This window comes from Echinops telfairi, unplaced genomic scaffold (genome assembly GCF_000313985.2).
Source record: "Echinops telfairi isolate 266 unplaced genomic scaffold, ASM31398v2 ScPeMD7_31;HRSCAF=116, whole genome shotgun sequence".
In the NCBI taxonomy this organism is placed as follows: domain Eukaryota; kingdom Metazoa; phylum Chordata; class Mammalia; order Afrosoricida; family Tenrecidae; genus Echinops; species Echinops telfairi.
The window spans coordinates 20,597,116-20,609,689 of NW_022103928.1; the positions used below are offsets into that span (position 1 = coordinate 20,597,116).

At 39.8% G+C, this 12,574-nt stretch overlaps 1 protein-coding gene across 4 annotated transcripts in view; it reads left to right on the forward strand.

Moving 5' to 3' along the window:
* Window positions 1-12,574, forward strand: part of FHIT (fragile histidine triad diadenosine triphosphatase) — a 1,817,667-nt gene that overhangs the window by 490,416 nt on the left and 1,314,677 nt on the right. For all 4 annotated transcript variants that reach the window (XM_045289941.1, XM_045289943.1, XM_045289944.1 and 1 more), the window contains exon 4: window positions 1,457-1,550. The gene's annotated coding sequence lies outside the window, so the exon portion shown is untranslated. The remainder of the gene's footprint in view (window positions 1-1,456; window positions 1,551-12,574) is intronic.

The following is a 12,574-nucleotide window of genomic DNA, read 5'->3' on the forward strand; positions in this document are numbered from 1 at the left end:
CTTCAAGCCTTTAAGACCCCAGACGCTATACTTTTTGATAGCCGGGCACCATCAGCTTTCTTCGCCACATTTGCTTATGCACCCATTTTCTCTTTCTTATTTCAAGAAACGTTTTAAAATACAGATAAGCACACATGTTTGGTTAGATCATTGTTAGCTGCATTTGAGTTGGTTATAATTGAGAGCAGGTCTGCGTACTACAGAAGGAAATACTATGCCATCCTTAAAACTGTTATATTTGCATCGTTTGTGGCAGCAACTGGGCCAGTCTACATCCTGAGGGTATATCTCTTTTGCAATGCCCTTCTACTTTGTCCAAAGTACGTGAGAAGTCTCTCCCTACTCCCCTCTGAGCAATATTCTGGCTGTACTTCTTCCAAGACAGAATTATTTGTTCTTCGGTTAGCCCATGGTATTTTCAATATTCTTTACCAGCACCATAATATAAATGCCTAAATTCTTTGACAGTCTTCCATGTTAATTGTCCAACTTTCACATGCATGTATTGTGATTGAAAATGCCATGGCTATGGCCCAGTACACCTTAGTTTTCAAAGTGGTACCTTTGCTATAACATATTTTAAAGACCTCTTGTACAACAGATTTGCCCAATGCAATACATCATTTGATTTCTTGACTGTTGCTTCTATGAGCTTTGATCATGAAGAAAAATTCAATCCTTACTACTTACAGATTCCATCTTTCCTCCATTTATTGTGGTCCATGTATTGTCTATTGGTCCAGATTGTGTATTTTTGAATTAAGTAGTAATCCATATTATAGACTGCAGTCTTGATCTTCATCAGCAAGTGCTTCGAGTCCTCCTTGCTTTCAGCAAGCAAATTTGTATTATCTGCATATTAGCTCAGCTTACAGATTAACTAAGTATAGTGAAAAGGATGCACCCTGACACACACATTTCCTGGTATTAGACCTTGGTGTGCTTCAAAGGTTACTTCTCATAAATCTTCGTGGGGACAGAAAACCTCATCTTCCTTCCGTGGAGCTGCTGGTGCGTTCAAGGTACACACCTGGTTCAACGTGTAACCCCTCTGGCACCAGCGCTCCTGACAGGTTAATAGTACAGAACACTACAAAATCAGAGAAGTGTTCTTCCTACCACGTTCAAAGGGGTAAGCCTCCTCTCTTTGCAAACAGGAATGCTATAACATCAGGAGTTTCGAAACCTCAAAGAGGATCAAATATTGCCATCAGGGCAGTCCTGAGCACGGTGCTCTGTGCGAGTCACTCAGACCCTTCTGAGCCACATTCTCTCTCGTGTACGTGATCCTGATGCCTGCCAAAATCACACATGCCCTTTTATCCTGGACTCACAAGAGAACCAACACAGTCATGCAAGCTCAGTATTTGCAACGAATGCTCCTAAGGAAGTTGTACTTAGAAGTCACGTGAGTCCCTGTCCCATGATAACCTGCATTTCTTGTTTGTGATCATAGGTATCCCGGGGACTGGCTGCCTGCCAAGACCGTTGAGACAAGCTTTGTGCAAACGGCCCCTGACGACATCCAGGAGGTAGCAGTAGTCTGAGAGGTAGGGTTGGATTCATTTGGAATGTTTTCAGAGTTCCGTATAATTGACCTGTGAAAGGCATTTGTATAATAGTGGTGATATTCCTATGTACATATAAAATAGAGATTTTGAAACAGTGAAATTTCAGGACTAGATTCCCTCAGCGAATTTATCCTCTCTTGACTTCTAGTTGTAGCTGCCATTTGAAAACTGGGATATAAATATTATGTCAGTAAAATAAAAGAGTGATGACTTCAGTCTTTGAAGAAAGCATTACCTTTCTTTTCCATGAAATGTAACTGAACTGTTCCCTGATCGACATAATATTATATTATCCCCCCCCACCATACAGTTATACATGTTTAATCATTTTTATGCATAAAGAGTAAAGTGGAGCAGGTACAAAGTCAAGTGCTTGTGCTGTGCATAGCTTTGAAATGGTCTTGGAATTGAAATGAACTGGGTAGCAGCAGGGGCATGCCTCCGATCTGAGGCATTGGCTGGGTATTCAATAGTGTGGGAGTGTTCTTAATCTTGATCTTGAGGAAGCCTTCATGGCGTACATGGAGACAGAGCAGGATTGCTTTCACAGAAAGCCTTGAAGCTAGAGTAAAGCAACTACTTGCCTTTAAAGATCTTTGAGTAGTTCTTAAATATGCATTTAATTTTTGATTATTATTAGCAATCTTGTAATAATATTGTAAATGTTTCCTACTTTGTTGTCAGTAAACTGTGTTCTTTGAACCTCTCCATAGACCTCATGTGTGTACACATCGTCTTTTTTTATTTTTAGCACTCCATTTCGTCGTTATTCTCTTAACAGTGCATCTCCTTCCCAGGTCTTAGCAAATAAGTTGGTGTATTTAATGAATATAAATCTATATATTGAATACCCAGCCAATGCGCCAGAATAAAATATGCATATTTATTTTTTGAATCAATTTAATACATGTTCTCCTGTTGTGTATTTGTCTTGTCTACTCTGTAGCATCTTCTACTTGCTGTATATACTCAAGTATAAGCTGACCCGACTATCAGCCAAGCCACCTAAGTTTACCACAAAAACTGCATTAAAAATGTGCTGAAAAATCCGGCTTCTATATGAGTATATATGGTACTTTTGATCCTACTTCCATTCTTTCTTATTCCGTGGTCACATGAAATCCACGGGCTTAGGCAAAGTTTACAAAATAGGATAGGATCACCTGCAGGATTTCTAGGACTGTGAGACAGTGTGATGTCTTGCGGACATGCTCCCCAACTATATGTAGATGGTAGTGGGACACAGCCGGCATCTGTACTGCTTCTCGTTTCTGTTTTCTCTCTCTCAGCCTGTCTGGAGAGGCTATGTAAACCCAGGAAGGTGTCATAGCAGGGTAGGGCAAGAGGTGAAACGGAGCCCTGGGGGTGCATGGCCCCTTACTCCGAGCCTTGGATGGAACTTTTGTAACATTGGTTAGTGTTTTTAAGGCCTGCAGCAAAGCTCTTTTTGTCATGAAAGGTGTCAAACCGGAAAGCTATGTCTGAAACGGTATCATTTTTCATATTAGGCATTAACGGAGAGTAGAATAGTAGGTTATAGTTTCTATTTTCAGAACCCACATTTACTACTCTGCTTAAAAAGATCCCTCTCCTCTCTCCTCATAATGGGCTTCATGAGAGCAAACACCATCTTTGCTATTTCTTCTTTTTGAGTGGACTGATCCAGATCTCTGCTATTTGCTGTGTGATCTTAGTAAAGCCACTTCACCTCTCTGAGCTCTAGTTTCATCATCTTCAAATTTAGGCTAATTATAGGAACTATCTCATAAAGTGGTTACACAGGATTCAATTTATCTGTTACATTGATCAAGGTGCCTGATATAAAGAAGTGTTCAAGAAATGATATATATATATATATATTTCTTGCATATGAAATCCAGATAAGTAAAACTTTAGAGACAGCAACTGGCTTTATACTTACCCAGGAGCCATGGCGATGCAGTGTTGACATGTTGGGTTGCTACCTGCCAGGTCAAAAACCACCAGCTGCTACAATGGAGAAAGTCGACTCCCATAAAGATTCAGAATCTTGAAAACCCATAAAGGCCGTTCTGCCGTGACCTGTAGGGTCCCTATCAGCTGGGATTGACTCTACGGCAGTGAATTTGGTTCTTGAGAAGCACAGCAAGGGAAGTTTGGGGTGGGGCGGAAATGGGGCGCTAACAACGAGTTCAAAAAAAATGTTCTGAACTTGATTGTGGTAATGACTACAAAATTCTTCTTAATGTGATTGAATGATTAAATTGTCTGATAGGTGATATATTAATAAAGCTATTTTTAAAAGAATTGATAGATATAATGGTCATTATTTGAAGGACATGTGCATTTATCAACTGTATGTTCATATTGAAAGATACTAGTTTTGGTATTGTGATGATTCTCTTAAGATATTACTTCTTGTAATTCTCAATGAAACAGGTTATAAAGCTATCCAGGTTCAAAGTAGAAAAATAAATAACCATACAAAGTATCCTGGAGATAATCTTTGGTAGTCATGATCCTGTACGAGCCTCACTGCTTGGAGATTAAGTGCTGCCAGTCTGTAAGATAGATGTCATTTCACTTTATACGTTAAAGGATATTCCGAATATCCTTATGTGGTTGACTAGGTGAGTAAAGAAACTTCAAGTCTAATTTCAATCTCTACTTAACCAATTTCTCCTAAATCCACCTGTTACTCTGTTTGGTTAAGTATTTTTAGAAAATGCAGAGGAATGTTTCTTAAGGGTTTTTTGGCTTCCACTTCCAGGATGGCTCTGTAAAGCCTTCTGGATCTGCTATTCTCATTAGTGACAACTATATAGTCTGGATACACACATAGATACACAAGTATCTGGAGACAACACAGAATGAAATAGCAGACAGATTCTAATGGGAAGACCAGACACAAAACTTGGAATAAGGTACCAGTATAAAGTGAGTCCCTCATATTTAAAACATGTGGATGAAGGGAAGTGTCATTTTAACATAATTTGGGCTGGCTAAGCTCCCATAGAAAATTCTCAGTCTTTTTTATTTGAAGACTCAAAGAATAGAGTTTAGGCTAAGCAGAGCTATGGGGAAATGAGACTAGAATTCCAGAAAGGAGAGAGGGAGAGAGGGGAAAGCTCCTTATTGCTCTCACATTTCTGGTTAGCCCCAACTCCTGGAACATACTCAAAGCGAAACATATAGCAATGAAATAACTACACTGAGATGGGAGCTGCCACCCAAAAGAGAGTGTTTTTAATTTGCGTGTAGCCAAGTTAACTACCTGCTAAAGCACACGAGTCAGTGTTCTTCAGGGAAATAAAATTCAGAATCTTCGTAGGAGAGCATTTATGTTCATACGTTGCCAAGATAGAGCCCAGAATTATTTGACAAATCAAAATCCAAGAAAACGTGACCCATTCTAAAGAGACGATATCGTCACGCACGAGCAATTCAAAGATGGTCCAGGTCTTGGAGTTAGTGGGAAGAGATCTTAACATAGCTATTATAGCCATTATCAACAAGGGAAAGGAAAATGCAATCACATGAATAAAAAGGTGAAATAGAAACTGTAAAAGAGCTCAATTGAACTGCAAAATACAGCATTTGACATAAAAACATGTACTCGAGGAGGCTTAAAGCATGAAGGAAATAACAGAGGAGCATGTCAGCAATTTAGAGCAATAAAAGTTCTCCTTCTGAAGAACAGAAAGAAAAATAATTTTAAAAATTTAAGTATAGTACCTATGTAGTTAGAATCCCAGAAGGCAAGAAGGAAGAGGATGGGATAGGAAAAATGATTTGAAAAAAATAGACACCTTTTCCTTCTCAAATTTTCAGGAACACATAATTTCACAAATATAGAAACTCAGTGAACCCAAAACTGAATGAATTTAAGGAAAACCCTGTTTAGGCACATTACATTCAAACTGTTGAATACCAACAATAAAGGAGAACACTTTGATAATAGCCAGGGGGGAAATGGCATTACTTTCAAGGGAATAATACTGTCAATGGACATCAACTTCTCATCAGAAACGATGGAGGCTAGAAGCAGTGAAATTGTAGTTTTCAAGTAGAGAAAAGGGAAAATGCTTGCTAACCCAGAATCTACACCTATGCAGTACATATGGAAACTACAGATTTGGGGGGTGGTTAATGAATTTATACAGTGTGAGTTTCCCAACTGGATATGAGATGATGTGAAATGAACTCTAAGTAACAAAGGGTTTCAACAGGTGGATCAACCAAATAAGCTAAAGTGTTAGAATAAAATGTGCAAAGACTTGGAGTTAGAAAACCAAAAGGGAGAACATGATTAACATTTCTCAACCTGAAAGAATTCAAAAGAAAATCCAAGCCTTGTGTTAAAATACCCAATGATCATATGGGCAACACATTGAATGATGTAGAAAGTATTGAAAGAAGACAGAAAGAACACACCGTATTGTACCAGCACCAACTGGTTGATGTTCAATCATTTCAGGAGACAGTAGATGATCAAGAACTGCTGGTATCAAGCTGCACCCACAGAACAGGTGGGCTACAAGGCTTCAGGAATTGACAGAATGCCATTGGAGAAGCCTCAACAAATGTATCTTATACTGGAAGTGCTCATTGAGAAATTTGGAAGACAGCTACTTGGCCAACTAGCTGGAAGAGAGCTATATTGCTTCCCATTCTTTAAAAAAGGTTATCAAACAATGCAGGGATTGTAGAATGGGAACATTTATATCATAAACTTTTGCTGAAGATTGTTCAAAATAACTGCAACTATATCAGTGAAGAACCATTAGAAGTTTTAGCCAGATTTAGGAGCGGAGCTGGAACAAGGGACGTCATTGCTGATGTCACATGGGCTGCAGTAGAGGATTCCAGATGATGTTCAGCTGTGTTTTATTTATGGGATGGCATTCATCTGTGTGGATTGTAGTAAACTATTGTAACATAATGAAAACTGGGAGGTCTAGCATATTTGCACCCAGGTGAAGCTGGAGACAGTCATTAGAAAAGAACAAGGGGCTAGTCCATGATTCAAAATGAGAAAGGTGTGCAGTAGGGTTGCAAACTTTTAGCCATACTAATTCAATCTGTGTCATTGAAATAACCTGAGAAAATTGGTTACATTAAGAAGACCATGGCATCAAGGTCAGTGGAAGATCAATTAACCATCTGTGATACGTAGATAACACAATTATGCTGGCTGAAAAGGAAGGTGACTGATAAAAGACAGCAAAGACTACGGCCTTCCATATGAATTCCATCTGGATGTGACTAAAACAATTGGCAGCATCATGACAGAGAAAATATTGAAGTTTTCAATAATCTCATTTTCAAACATCAATGTCCTTGAAAGCAGCAGTCAACATATCAAATGATGTATGTCCTTGAGCACATCTGCTCAGAAGACCTCTGTGAGATTCTAAAGAGCACAGGTGTCATTTTGGAGACCAAGATGTGCCTGACCCAAAATTCTCATTTTGTCCCATTTGCGTGCCAAAGCTAGACAATGCTAAAAGAAGGTAGACGAACAGATGCATTTGAATTGTGGTCTTAAAGAAGAATGCTGACTATACCATAGATTGCCAGAAGAATGGACAAATCAATCTTGGCAGAAAAAATACTCCTAAGATCAAGCTTGGATAAAGTTTGCCTTATTTGGAGCACATTGTCAAAATAGACTAATCCTTTGAAAAGAACTTAATGCTTGATAAAATAGAGGGTCTGAAGAAATGAAGGACACCCTTAATGAGATGGATTGACACAACGGGTTCAAACATATCAAAGGTGGAATTGATGCAGGGCCAGACAGTGTTTCATTCTGTTACAAAGGAGGTTGCCAGGAATAAGGCCACTCAAAAGCAACTAACAGCAGCCTATGGAACTTCAGGAATGCATAGTTTCATCCTTAGAACAATTGTTGATGGAAACATTTGCAAATGATCCCAAATAAAGCCAGGGATGAAAGAACAGGGCAACAAGAACAGGTGCAATAGAAAATAATCTGAATATGGCTCTAAATGCATTCATAGAAATCATTACATGAAGTGCTATTGGACAAGACATGTCAATGAAAAGTTGAAGATTATCTGAATCAATTAAAAATAGAGCTATATTATTTTAAGATATCCTGTGAGTATAAAGATATAGGTTTAACTAAATTGGCGGGAAAAGACCTAACCGGCTCAGTTAGCTTAAGAAGTCTAGAGCAGTTATAATAACATCAAACAAATTAAACTTTAAGATAACAGGATTAGCAAAGATATAGCACTTCATAGTAATGATAAAAGGGTCATTAATGAAGACAGAATTATAAATGTTTAGATGCCTGATTCTTTTAAAATTCCAAGTGAGATTGTGTATTTTTGAGTCTAGAATATTTTGACGAGTGTATCAATATTGAATCAAAGGATATAGATCATTATTTCAAACTGACAATCATTAGCAATCATTTAATAATATCCTGGAATGAATGTACCAGACAGATGAAAAATATGTGGTTTGGAAATACAGAGGTCCTAACTGCTTATAAATCCCTCATTATAATTTTCTCCATTGTATGTTTCTCTCATTTAATGCATTTTCCATGTTTGAGTACCTCCCATGACCCAGTAGTAAAGCTAGATACCTTCATAATTCAATCCTTCCCAAAGAGCTTCTATTTAATCATATGTACCAGGACAGTTATTATATCTATTATGATTGATGCCCTTGGTGTATGAGTGGATAAATATTTTAGTATTGGAAAATAATTCTAGAAGCCAGTGATATGTCCCCCATTTGCCCGTGAAAGACCCTTGAGGATGTTCAGTAGGTTGCTCCATGAGTAACATGTTTAGCCCGTTGTGGTGGTTCGGGTATCAGCACATCTCATTAAGGTTTCCTACATTCCTACAGACCCTCTGTTTTTTATTTAATTGTTTTATTAGGGGCTCATATGACTCTTATCATAATCCATACATACATCAATTGTGTAAAGCACATTTGTACATTCATTGCCCTCATCATTCTCAAAACATTTCCTCTCCACTTAAGCCCCTGGCATTAGGTCCTCATTTTTCCCCTCCCTCCCCACTTCCCCCTCCCTCCTGAGCCCTTGATAATTTATAAATTGTTATTTTGTCATGTCTTGCCCTGTCCAACGTCTCTCTTCACCCAGAGGATGTACACTGGTACAGATAGGAGCTGGAAACACAGGGAATCCAGGGTAGATGATTCCTTCAGGACCAGTGTTATGAGTGGTGACACTGGGAGGGTAGAGGGAGGGTGGGTTGAAAAGAGGGAACCGATTACAAGGAACTATATGTGACCTCCTCCCTGGGGGACGGACAACAGATCCTCTATGTTATCAAACCTGATAAGAGAATTATTCTAATCCAAGTCTATTTACTTTGCTACTAGGTATGCATCCTAAGGCTTGTAGTACCCTTTCCTAGACTCCCATGAAGACACATGAGTATTTTAATGGCAGGTCTGGTTATATCCTAGGTACAGTCAATGTCTGTGGAATGTGAGGAAGTTCAGTATTTTACATGGACACAAAAAGCGAAAAACGACCCCTGCTGCTACCCAGTCGATTTCCATACCTAGTGACAGAGACATAAGTCCTTAAGAGAGCAGATTGCCACATTTGTTCCTCCTGCTGAGGGGGTGGGTTTGACTGGCTGACCTCTCCGTTAGAACCCAGTGCTACTTCCACAGGGCCAGCTTTCAAAAGGACACGGGCCCCATTGTTTTGGCCTCGTTGGCTGGGTACAAGGAAACCTAAAAAATCCACATGTGTGCATTTCTGATGGAGTTCTGTGTCACCAATAGACATGTTTATAGCAAGGATTCAGAGATGTGGACAAGTTCTCTGGATTTCCATGCACTCGGTGACACAAGAGAAGGCTAGCAGGTCTGGATCTTGGCCCAGTCAGGGCATTTTATAACAGGGCATGAAGTTCAGAGGGATAAATGGCTTCTAAGTGGTGTTTAAGGGTCTGTCGATGTGGGTTTTAGAACTTCCAGTGAATACATCTGGATTTATTTCATAAAGGGTCAATATTTCAGACCTTTCAAATGCCAATATTATATACTATTTTAGATGATTTGGCAAGTATTTTCCCTGAATCTTCACAGCAATCTTAAAAAATAGATAAGGGTTTCCTTTGTTTCTGCAGAACCTCTATTTTACCAAACATGAAGCTGTTTGGTTTTTTTTTAACAAATCATTTTATTGGGGGCTCATCCAGCCAGCCAGCCATGTGTCAAGCACATCTGTACATTTGCTGCTCTCATCATGAAGCTCTCTCCACTGCCTTCTTCCCACAGCTTGAGGGCCCTGTGACCCAATTGTTGTTTTCTGATTTCCATTGTATTTCTATTTCAGAAATAAGGATGCTGATGCTTCCACGTTGTCTTCTCTTAAACAGAAGGCTAATGAGCTTGTTCTTGTGACTTACCCAAGCAATAACTTATGGCTTCACTGCCTTTGCTTGTGAGATTTTTCTGTGCAATTTCCATGTTACATGTGAGGCTTTCTAGCCTGGTTGGGTCATTGCTCCCTTACTAGTGAGTTAAGGAATCTCCCTGTCATTTGGGATAACATTTTTAAAAAACCACGTGTGACTATACATCATAATCAACTCCATGCTATCTGTCAACAACATAAAAACAACCAACAAAAACACCAGCAACAGAAAACAAAGCACATTGACATTAAGTCAATGGGGGCACCATGCATTAATAGTCCATCCATGCTCCATAGGGTTTTCTTGGGTGAAGCCTTTTAATTTTATTAAATCAGTTTATTGGGGGCTCGTACAGCTCTTATCACAACCTATCCATTCATCCATCCATCCATCCATTGTTTCAAGCACTTTTGTACATATGTTGCCATCATCATTTAAAAAATATTTTCTCTCCACTTGAGCCTTGGTATCAGCTCCTCATTTTTTTTTTCCCTCCCCTGGTTGAAGTCTTACGAGAATGACATTACCAGTCTTTTTTTGTGTGACTTAACTGGGTAGGTTTGAACTGCCATCCTTTAGGTGAATAGAGAAACTTACACCATTTGTACCACCCCGGGAGACAGAGTTCATAGCCATCTTAAAATAAAGTTAGTAAATACATATAGAAAATCAGGAAGCAAGTCTGCTAAACATTACTGCTAACAAAGTTGCCAATATACACTAAGCAGATATTTCCTCTGAGTTTTATGTCATAGCAAAAAGAGAAAGATAAGAATTTCCCATTCTCTCAAAAGAGGTAAAATGTGTCAGTTCGTTAGTGAAGGAAAAGCTTTTCCTGCCCCTAAACATTGAAATAAATTTCTCCCATGATCTATAGGATTTAATCCTACTTCTGAGATTTCATGAAGATGGAGCAATTAATATCTCCCTTTCAGGATATAGGTTCCAGTGTGGTGTAGTGCTTATGCCTTGGGCTGTGATGCATAAGGTCTGCAGTTCAAACCCACCAGGCACTCCACAGGTGACAGAAAGGGCTTTCTACTCCTGTAAAGAGTTACAATCTTGGAAAACCACAGCAGCAGTTCTACCCTGTCCTGTAGGTTTGCCATGTGTCAGAATTGAGTTGATGGCAGGAGTCTTGTTGTTGTTTCTCGTTCAGGATATGGGAGGTACGTTCAGGAACCCTGGTGGCATCGTAGGTTACGCGTAGGCTTTGGGTTACTAGCCATTCGGTCACCATTAGAACCCACCCGCTGCTCCGGTAGACTTACCGTCTCAGAAACACACAGGCCGTCCTACACCACCCTATGGGGTTACTATGTGTCAGAGTGGACTCAGTGACGGTGAGGCGTTTTTTGTTGGGTTTGTTTTTTAAGAGGTTGATAGGGTTACGTGGGACTACATTTATAAAGACATTTGCCAATGCCTGATGGACATTCTTCATAAATATTGGCTTGCTGTTTCCCTTCTTGTATACCCCCCGGTGAAGGAGCTCAGGAGGGTATAGTTGACTTCCTCAAAGCCCCAGACCTTGCAGCTCGGTTCACCGCCATCAGGTCAGGCCCTGACTCACGGTAACCCTCTGCACAGCCGAGGAGGCTGCTGGGACCCACTTGTTTTCATTTGCTGAAGTAGATCATCCAGTCTAGTTTCATCTGGAAGCTCTGCTGAAACCCCTTCAGCATCATAGCAAAGCAAAAGTCTCCAGAGACAGATGAATGGTGGCTGCAAAGGAAGCTCATCAACCGGGAATAAAGCCTAGTTGCTAATACTCGGCATGTACCATTCTGCTGTCAGCCACAGGGAGAATCTATTTAAAAGATTCTCAGTAACCTTACAGAGCAAATGGCTATGCGCTTATTTCTTAAGGGAGGAAACCTAGGTTTGGTTTGGTTTATCCCATCGCACCATACTGCTTCTAAAATATTGAAGCAATTGCCCATTCTGGGCATTATCTCCAAGAAGAGTCCAGCTTATAAAGCGGGCAGCATGAAGAAGTGGTCCGTGTTGCATTAGCAACCGCTCGGCATAAAACCACTAATGGAGAGTCATGACTTGGCGGGCTCCACATCACCCCCGACAGCCAGAGAGCCTCTAAATATCCATATTTCATGTCGGGGCCTTGTTTTAAAACATAGTAATTTCTCAGTCAAGACTTGAGGACTTGGAGAGTGACAGGGAGTCAGGTCACAGCGGGGACCGTCAGTGACAGCTTTGCCAATACAGTTGGAATGTTCCTCAACTGTAAAGCTTATTTAATGAAAAGAGACCCCAAAAAACCTTCCTGCTAATGTGTAGTGCTCTCTTGTCAGTTCAAAACGAGCGAACTGTCAGCCTGCCGATTACCGCGCATACAGTATGTGCTCATTAAATCATGCACTGTGGATTCTTCAGGTTGTCAAACTGCTTAATTGAAAAAACGTGGAGTGTCGCTCTTAGAGGGAAGAGGCAGGAATCAGAGGGCTGGAGAGCTTACACTTAATCTTTCTGAATTAGCTTTATCTATAGACAGAAATTGTTTAGTTTTACAATTTTGATTAAAGAATTATTCCTTCTGATTTTCTTTGGTTAGTTTGTAAT